Source organism: Haliotis cracherodii, unplaced genomic scaffold (assembly GCF_022045235.1).
Source record: "Haliotis cracherodii isolate W230 unplaced genomic scaffold, xgHalCrac1.p SCAF_3, whole genome shotgun sequence".
Taxonomy (NCBI): domain Eukaryota; kingdom Metazoa; phylum Mollusca; class Gastropoda; order Lepetellida; family Haliotidae; genus Haliotis; species Haliotis cracherodii.
This window is the reverse complement of record NW_027266286.1, coordinates 59180110-59189459: the sequence shown is the minus strand read 5'-3', so window position 1 is coordinate 59189459 and position 9350 is coordinate 59180110.

Sequence of the window (9350 nt, the reverse complement as noted above, 5' to 3'; positions counted from 1 at the left end):
TCACCAACACCTACAAGTTCGCGTTTAATTTTATGGTATGGTGTAGATACACATGCCGTGTTTTCAGTGTAGAGCGAGGTTACCTGTAGATTTAACCAAGCTATGTGTCCCAAATTCAATTTAGCGCAGTTAAATCTACAGGTAACCTTGTCCATGAAGATCCGGGTTAGAATAGGTCTTCAGCAACCTATGTTTACTGTGAAAGGTGACTATGCTTGTCGTAAGAGGCAACTAATGGGATCGGATGGTCAGGTTCGCTGACTTGGTTGATGCATGTCATCGTATCCCCATTGTGTTGATCGATGCTCATCATGTCTATCACTGGATTGTCTGGTCCAAACTTGATACAGGCCGCCATCATACAGTTGGAGTATTGCTGAGTGTGGCGTAAAACAACAAACAATTAGGTAACCTACATTGAAAACACAGCATGTTTATCTCCCACTTCATCCTGCTGTCAGGAGTATTGGTTTCCTCCATATCAGGTGAGTGCATACTTCAGGTGTAAGATATTGCTGTGCAGAGTTGCATCCCTTCGGCACGCCAGAAACCTGTGATTGTGGGTTTGAATCCCGGTTCAACCCATTTATGTTTCTAGGTTTGTCAGCACCATACCCATGCTCGTGGGTTCAACCTAAGTGGTAAACGTCCGAGACCTGCTTCACTTCGGGCTTTCCTCCCTCATTAAGCTGACACGCTGTCATATAACTGGAATACTGTTAAAGGCGGGGTTAAACACAACTCACTCACTCACTCCTACACACTACCATATGAGTGTATATTTCACAGCTGTAAACTGATGTGGTGCAGGACAATTTTCATCAACGTGGTGGCGGTCCTCACTTTTGCAGACAAATAATTAAAATTGTGAGCAACTGAGCCCAAGCATTTAGCAACACTGGGCACACAATAAACACAAAACAAACAATTTCAACTGTAAGTGTTTATTTTTACAAAACTATCTATACAACGCTAGCTACCGTTGCTTTATAAATAACTTGAAACAAGAGAATATGTTTCCAAGTCTTCACCAAATTGATACGTACACAGCAATGAAAAAATAAATATGGAAGTGCAACCTGATGGATATGGTGTCACACGATTGGTGGATTTGTGTATGATGCATGGTCACATGACCTACACAACAACGTTGCTCCGGGGAGTCGCTCTACCATCCTAGTTACGCAAGACAGCCAGAGACTACTCCTGCAGAAAACCAACTACAATAAAGCTTAATGAAGGGGAGTGGAGTGGTCCAGTGGTAAAAGCGTTGGTTCATCACACCGATATCACTGGTTCCATTCCCACATGAGTACAACGTCTGAAGCCCATTTCTTGTGTTCCCCATCATGTAAAACCTACTCATTTGCTGTAATGACCTTTAAGGTTCTTAGAATGTATCTAATATCCAATTTGGGAGTTACCAAAAGATTCATTCCAGCTCTCTATTAGAAGCTTGGAATAATCCTGAACTTATGGGACATTACTTCGCATGCAAACAGCAAGTTTGCAATAAAGAAATACTAGACAAGCAGCTGATTTTGATCAACAAAACATTGGCCTTACTACTTCATTATTATCAGAACTCGTTTGGCCGCCTGGCTGTGACGGAGGCGTGGTTCCCCAGTGCAAGTTGTTGCGTTGCCATGGCATTATGAGGACGACACTGACATACTCAATATAGGAAACAAGGTGTGACAAGACAGGCACTCCCAGTCATGGTAGTGTGTACTATCTACAATGAGATCGAGATGCTAATGGTGTTCATCCATGCTTCGCATACATCCCACAGGCACTGAAACACCAATACCAAAAACAGTTCCATCATTATGGGAGCTTCTCACTTTAGGAACGGAGGGTGAAAAGAAAGAAAATGCTAACAAAAAAAAACAACAAACAAGAACAATTTGGTTTATCTGTGGTATATTAGTTGAGTGTTTAATCCTACCTATTGTGTGGTTGGTATTTTTGTAGTTGAGTACCTGTGTTTCGCCCCAACGGTACCTATTGTGCGGTTGGTATCTTGGGAGTTGTACCAGTGTCTCATCCTACCTGTTGTGCAGATCCCCCACTAGGTGGCAGCATCTGCGCGTGTGGTACCTCCCTGAACGACATTGTCAAGATATAACATTGTCTCATCAACATACTTCAAAATGACTGCTTGAGATTTTGAAACTTAAAAAAAATAATTTATCAGACCCAATTACAAATACTGTATGACTAAAACTAAGTTTCAAAAAGAATATACCGGTTAGCATGATTCTTAACCAATACTCCTCAATCAACTCTTCATTTTCTCAAAGCAATTAGTAAACTTCACAGGGCCCATACAAGAATCTTTGTCTATAGATGTCGTTGTGACATTGTCCTGAAGGTCTGGTCACCCACTGTACAAGGAACCCATCCAGGAGGGTCGTTAACCAATAACCTGTATAACATCTAGACATGGTTCCGTGTCTATGACAGACTCGATATTAGTACAGAATAAAAGCCATCTTGTCATTCTTTCTCATCACATTGGACTCCAGCCTGCCAAATACCTTGTATGTTTCATTTAGAAGCACAATGTATGGCTGAATCACTGCACTCAGCCTTAGACATTTGTTTTTCTTTCAGGACATGTTCAGGGGTCCGTTCCACAAAGCGATCTTAGCGCCAAGATGATCGTAACTCCCATTCTTTTACACAGGCTTACGACAATCCTTGCACTAAGATCGCTTTGTGGAACAGGCCCCAGAAGACTAGTGGAAACTTTATTTCACTCATCCTCAGAGTTTGCAGCTAGTTCCTTGAACAAACCATAATTCTTCCTGTTTACATTATTCCGTTCCAATTTGTGGCAAAATTGAAGCATTGAGACTGGCTCAGAATGATGCTACTAGTCTATGAGTACAACTATTATTGGATTATTATTTGTCCAGCACAATTTAGAAGTCTGGGTATAGCAGATTAGCGTAAATATCAAAAAGGCTGCGCACTGAAGTCCTTACAAAATGGTTCCTCATATGCGGACCCAGAGGTGTAGGGGTGTGTTCATACCAAAACATATTACACCTTTGTAACTCTTTTCATGATTACGTTCAACAAAATTTACAGAGTTACAAAATGAAAATGTCCAAATCCCAAAACGTACCCCTTTTTCCAAAAGCTCTACAGTTGTTTGTTCATGAGACTCATGTACATATTTTAATAACCTATTTCAGGTAACATTGTATATTTGGGAAGAAAAAAAAGATAAGAAAAGTTGATTACTGAAAACAACACTTTTCAATGTTGTTATTTTACGACAAAACGAATACATGATCAGATTGAACAATAAACTTCGACAGAACTAAAACTGTTGATGAGTATCCGTTTGTTAACCATTTGATGTTCAGAAATTTATAACATTTTGTAAAAAGCTACGTACTCATACATAATGGGTGTCATATTGACTTATGATTTAAATTTGGATTTGATCTCCATTAATTGTTACAGCCTTATTGGGACAAGCTGCTGATGAGCAGCCAGAATGAACATGTCTATTGCACACTGTGATTATATTTAATGGAAGGCTACACAACACTTCCTTAGTCTGATTCCAAGTGAAGCTACTGATGTCATCTGTCCCAAGGAGTGATAACACCTCTAATCAGTCACTAGCACGGATAACCTGAGTCAACAGAGACTGATAACATGTCGTATACCCCCACTAGGTACGTGACATACCCCACACTAGGTATGTGATAACCCCTAGTATACCTCACTAGGTATGTGACAACCCCCACTGGGTATGTCATATACCCAACTAGGTATGTGATAACCCCCACTGGGTATGTCATATATCTCACTAGGTATGTGACAACCCCCACTGGGTATGTCATATATCTCACTAGGTATGTGATAACCCCCACTGGGTATGTCATATACCTCACTAGGTGTGTGATAACCTCCACTGGGTATGTCATATACCTCACTAGGTATGTGATAACCCCCACTGGGTATGTCATATACCTCACTAGGTATGTGATAACCCCCACTGGGTATGTCATATACCTCACTAGGTATGTGATCACCCCCACTGGGTATGTCATATACCTCACTAGGTATGTGATAACCCCCACTGGGTATGTCATATACCTCACTAGGTGTGTGATAACCCCCACTGGGTATGTCATATACCTCACTAGGTACGTAATAAAACAATGTTCCCCAGCAACACATTCAGATGAAACTACAGCTATTGGCCACAAGGACGTTTACCAAAAGTGATCATCCAAAGGGTTCTGCGTCACTGGCGTAATACAACTTTCACTTTATTTTACTGGTACTTCTTTAAGGATTTGATTCAATTTTGTCACATGAGGCTACATGTTATGTTTATACATTTTCTTCTTCCCTGAAAACATTATTTTGAGCAAATTCACTACAGTGCCTTGAGCAGTATGGAGAAAAATAAGACATGCAATTTGCAATTTTTCTACGAAAGAAATATTAGTAATAATGATGATACAATTTATTGTCAATGTTCTTGCAAAAATTAGCGAAATTTTATTACAAACCAAATCTTAAAATGATTTTTGATAATTTTTGCATTACAATAAACCCTTTGGAGAACATCATTTTGGAAATTTCCTCATGGACAATTAATTATTTTACACCACCAGGCAATGTACACATCAACAGTGTTGACCTGGTGTTTGCTGTCATGACGGTATTATAGTTGGTCGAACATTTCTCTCAGCAGCCTTATATACTATTAGTTCACCAACTTGGAATTAAACCAATATATTTTTCAAAATGAACTTCAAACTTACAATATGGCTGTGGTTTTGCAGTTAATAAATCCATTAGCTAAATAACTCCCTTCAGAAAAACACCCCGCTTTAATACCTCAAAGTTGCATATTAAAGCTTACACAATGTCATGGACACTATAGCTGTAACACTATTTGGCAGTTATAGAATATTAATTTGCACTGTTGAGCATACAGGTAATAGTTGATTTTACAATTCTATGAAAAACAGCATAAAGTATATCCTTGTTTTGTTAAAAATCCACTTAAAATATTTCACTCATAGAGATAATATCTGAATGAGGTGTTTACAAAAACATGACATCCAACAGATCTGTACAAAAACATGGTAACATTACAGCGAGGCCAGGATTGCTACCAACTCAGTTTGTGCAACAATTGAAAACCCAGACATTTATATTATGTAACATAAAAAAATACCATTAATTATTTCATTTTTTTTATAAACTTCCAGAAAAAACTTAGGACAGAAGAACAGGAGGGTATTTTGATCAGTGAATACAATGAAATATCTGACAAACAAAAAAAACAACCCCAAGTTTACTATACTGTACACACTCGGCTTGATCACGTTTCTACAGTCAGTGGCCATTGCCCACAAGTACAGGCAAGTTCCCAAAATGTAATTCTCCACTGGGTTTTACTTCAAGTCAGTAAAGCAAAAACAGAAAGTTTCATTACTTTACAAGTCGCAGCATTTGTTTCAAATAAGGTGATGTGATACGAACTGTGAACATACCCACATGTCAATAATTAATATCGTTTTGTGAACATTCAAACATGACCATGATTAATACCGTTTTGCGAACATGCTGACATGTCTATAACTGATATCGTTCTGTGAACATACCAACGAGACCATAATTAATATTGCCCTGTGACCATGACCATGATTAATATCGTTTTGTAAACATGCTGACATGTCTATAATTGTTATCGTTCTGTGAACACACCCACATGATGGGGAGGAGAATGTTTTGAAAATTATTTTTGATAAGTGACTTGCAATCGAACTCCATGAAGAATTACAGTCAGTGATCTCCCTTCTCTTCAATGTTTTGTGGGTGAAGTTTCTCCTGCCACAGCACAGTTCATTCACGACACATCATGTCTGTAAATTGATCACAAGACCATCACAACTAATATACAACAGAAAGTTCAACCTATTACGGGTCTGTAAGTCATATGTAGTCCAGGGCCCCGTTCCACAAAGCGATCTTAGCGTTAAGTCGGTCGTAACTCCTATTCTTTAACACTGACTTACGATAGTCATAGTGCTAAGATCGCTTTGTGGAACAGTGCCCAGGGCCCCATTCCTCAACGCGATCTTAGTGCTAAGGTGATCGTAAGTCCCATACTTTAACATAGGCTTACGATCATCGTAGTGCTAAGATCGCTTTGAGGAACGGGGCACAGACCAACCAGTGCTCCCTCACCTGGCAGAGGTAAGCACTCTTCTCTACGCATTTGATAACAGAACTTATTGAGTAAATGCGTTTCAAATAAAAGCAGTAATAGAAAAGAAATATTCTTGGGAGTAGTAATAAGTATTTGTGTATTAACAATATCAAGCCACTGACAAAAGGAGAAGACAATATTCAGACAATATTCAACAAACTTTATCAATTGCTTATTGTGTCCATTAAACTCTTTTGAAAAATGGACAAGATTTTGTTACGAAAAAGACTAGGCATTTATTGAAACGCTTGAAACAACAAAGATCCTCTTCAAAACACAGTACTACTACACAAAGAATCATTATACAAAACTGTTTAACACTAAACTGGCATAGCAAATGAAGTTTGAGGAGATTATTGCGGTGTTGCAGTGACAGCCCCACAGCCACACATTAATGCTATCCACTCACAGGTAGCCGTGTATCAATTATGTCCCGTAACATTATGCAGACAAATTACACAGGGATGCTCCTTCCAATCTAGGTCCAATACCTTGCATGACATATGAATATTTATACCATCCTAATATACCATGTATAAATCTTGTTCAGCTCGGTGTGACTAACAGCAATATGAGGAAATAGGGAAGAGTACAGCTAAAAACATCTGCACATCTCTTAACGTCCTTGACAGAAAAGCTGGTGCAGGTGGTTTCTAGATGATGTTTTACAGTTCTCTCCTCGTCTAAGAGGACCAGTAAGTTTTACTGGACTCCGATTAAGCAATCTGGCTCCCATGAGACTACCACAACCTTTAATACTGAACAGTAACGTAGAAGGGATTATCACCATGACACAATATCCTTAAACGACAATTTGCATAGATAGAACGATGTGGACAATTGTTATCCAATTTGTCGTGCGTTTTGGTATCATTTCATCCATAACTGAGAAAAATAATTCTTCACTGATGTAATGGCAGCTAGTGATCTATGTCATGGCGCAATATACAAACCCAAGTTGGTATTCATTCAACAGCCACCAACAAACTGCTTAATTTCATATTCTGCAGCAGCAGCAAGTTAAAAAAAAGAAAAGAATCACATAAGCATGAAATCATTCTCTTAAATGGAAATCTGCCAACTGAAGTCTGCAAGTGAATATCATTTATTATTTTTGGTTTCAAGGGAAATATCATCACTGTCCAACCTAACGAGCTACGATGCATGAAGACTGGCTGCTTCTTCATTGCCTACACACGTGATGTTAGTCTTGTTCTTCACTCAGCAACAATGTAATGATTGCACAGCTACATCGTCATGGAAACATGTCATCGACTTAGCAGTACCAAAGTGTGGTTTTATTGACTGAAACTGTCATCAGATCTCACAGCCTCTTTCCACATGGGGATATGGTGTTTTTTTAATATATCAACACATCGTTTCACCTACCAACACAAATAAAACATTTTCTATTTCAAATCTTCATCCATACTGCGAATCCCGTCAATGTGGAAATGTTTGACTACTATGTGGAAATGTTTTAATGTGGTGTGGAAATGTTTGATCTAACATCACTATTTGTTTTATGTGTTGCTTCTAACCCAACATTTCAACGAATGGTTACAAAACACCCATAGGAAAGTCAGCAACACCAAGTCACATGGTACTGCACTGTTGAATCAGGCCAGTAAACCTAACTGAGTGAATAAATTTGCTTTTATGATGCTTTCAACTGCATTTCAAGTGAACTGATGCAGGCCCTAGATATTTGGTGAATCCCACGGACATGTGTATTGTACTATCAAACCTAGCAACATAATCAGGGCAAACCAAACCCATGCACCCTGCCGGTAAAACTGAAGCATGCCTTGAAAGTCTCTGGTGTGAAAAATCTGTTGCTCGGGAAATGTTACTACTACTTTAAGAGAATAACATGGCGAGATACATTTCGGGACTTACTAGGTCATCCTCCGGTGGAGAAGTTAAAATATTGAAAAAAAAAACATTGCTTAGTTATTAAAATGAACTATTTTTATATTTCATTCATGTCTGAAAAAGTTGCATGATCAACAAAATCATGCACACCCACCCTACAATAAACGATCCCCCCCTACAATAGATGATCACTTCTACAATAGACAGTCTACCTTACAATAGATGGTCCCCCCTACAATGGATGATCCACCCTACAACAGATGATCCACCCTACAATAGACGGTCCCCCTACAATAGACGGTCCCCCTACAATAGACGGTCCCCCTACAATAGACGGTCCCCCAACAATAGACGGTCCCCCTACAATAGACGATCCCCCAACAATAGACGGTCCCCCTACAATAGACGATCCCCCTACAATAGACGGTCCCCCTACAATAGACGGTCCCCCTACAATAGTTGGTCCCTATACCCACAGATGAAAGACAAGAAATAACGTTCCCATTCTGGACAGATCTGGGTGAGTGGGGTTGACATCCTCTGTCATCTAGGGTACTTTATCTCCATTCTATTATGATAAATACCCCGGACCCCTGAGGATATCATCAGACTACGGGGGAACTTTGGTTGACAGCGGAAAGTAGCAAACTGCCCTCTCAGCAACATCAGCATCGCAGCAGTTCTAATCAGCTAGACGAACAGAAATAGCGAAACAGCAAAAGACCCCTCAGAATGTGAGATAAGTTACATGCACACTTGGAGAAGATACAGAACAGTTTGTATAATTAAATCTACAGAAAAAAAAAAATCTCTTACAACACGGTTGGATATATGTTTGAAAAAATAAATGAAAACATTTGTGATAACATCCTTAACTTGACCCACTTAATACTTTGTCAGTATTTATCATTTTAGCTGTGATGCTCAAATTATGACGGACACAAAGAAGTCCACAAACACTGCAGACCTCCATCAACGTGGCCAACGTGGCCTAGGTATGTACAAGTAGGCTATACTCAATATAGCTGGAGAATAGGTGTCCCCACAGAACATCAATTAAGATGAAAAATCAGATCATAGGTACCTAGTAATATATTTTCTATCCAGTCCAAGACTGATTTAAAGCTAACATGGTAAATCATCGGTTTATGACCAATTTTACAATTGATGTGCAAAATGATTTTCAGCTTAAGACATGTTCTGTTCCGACACCGGAGGCACT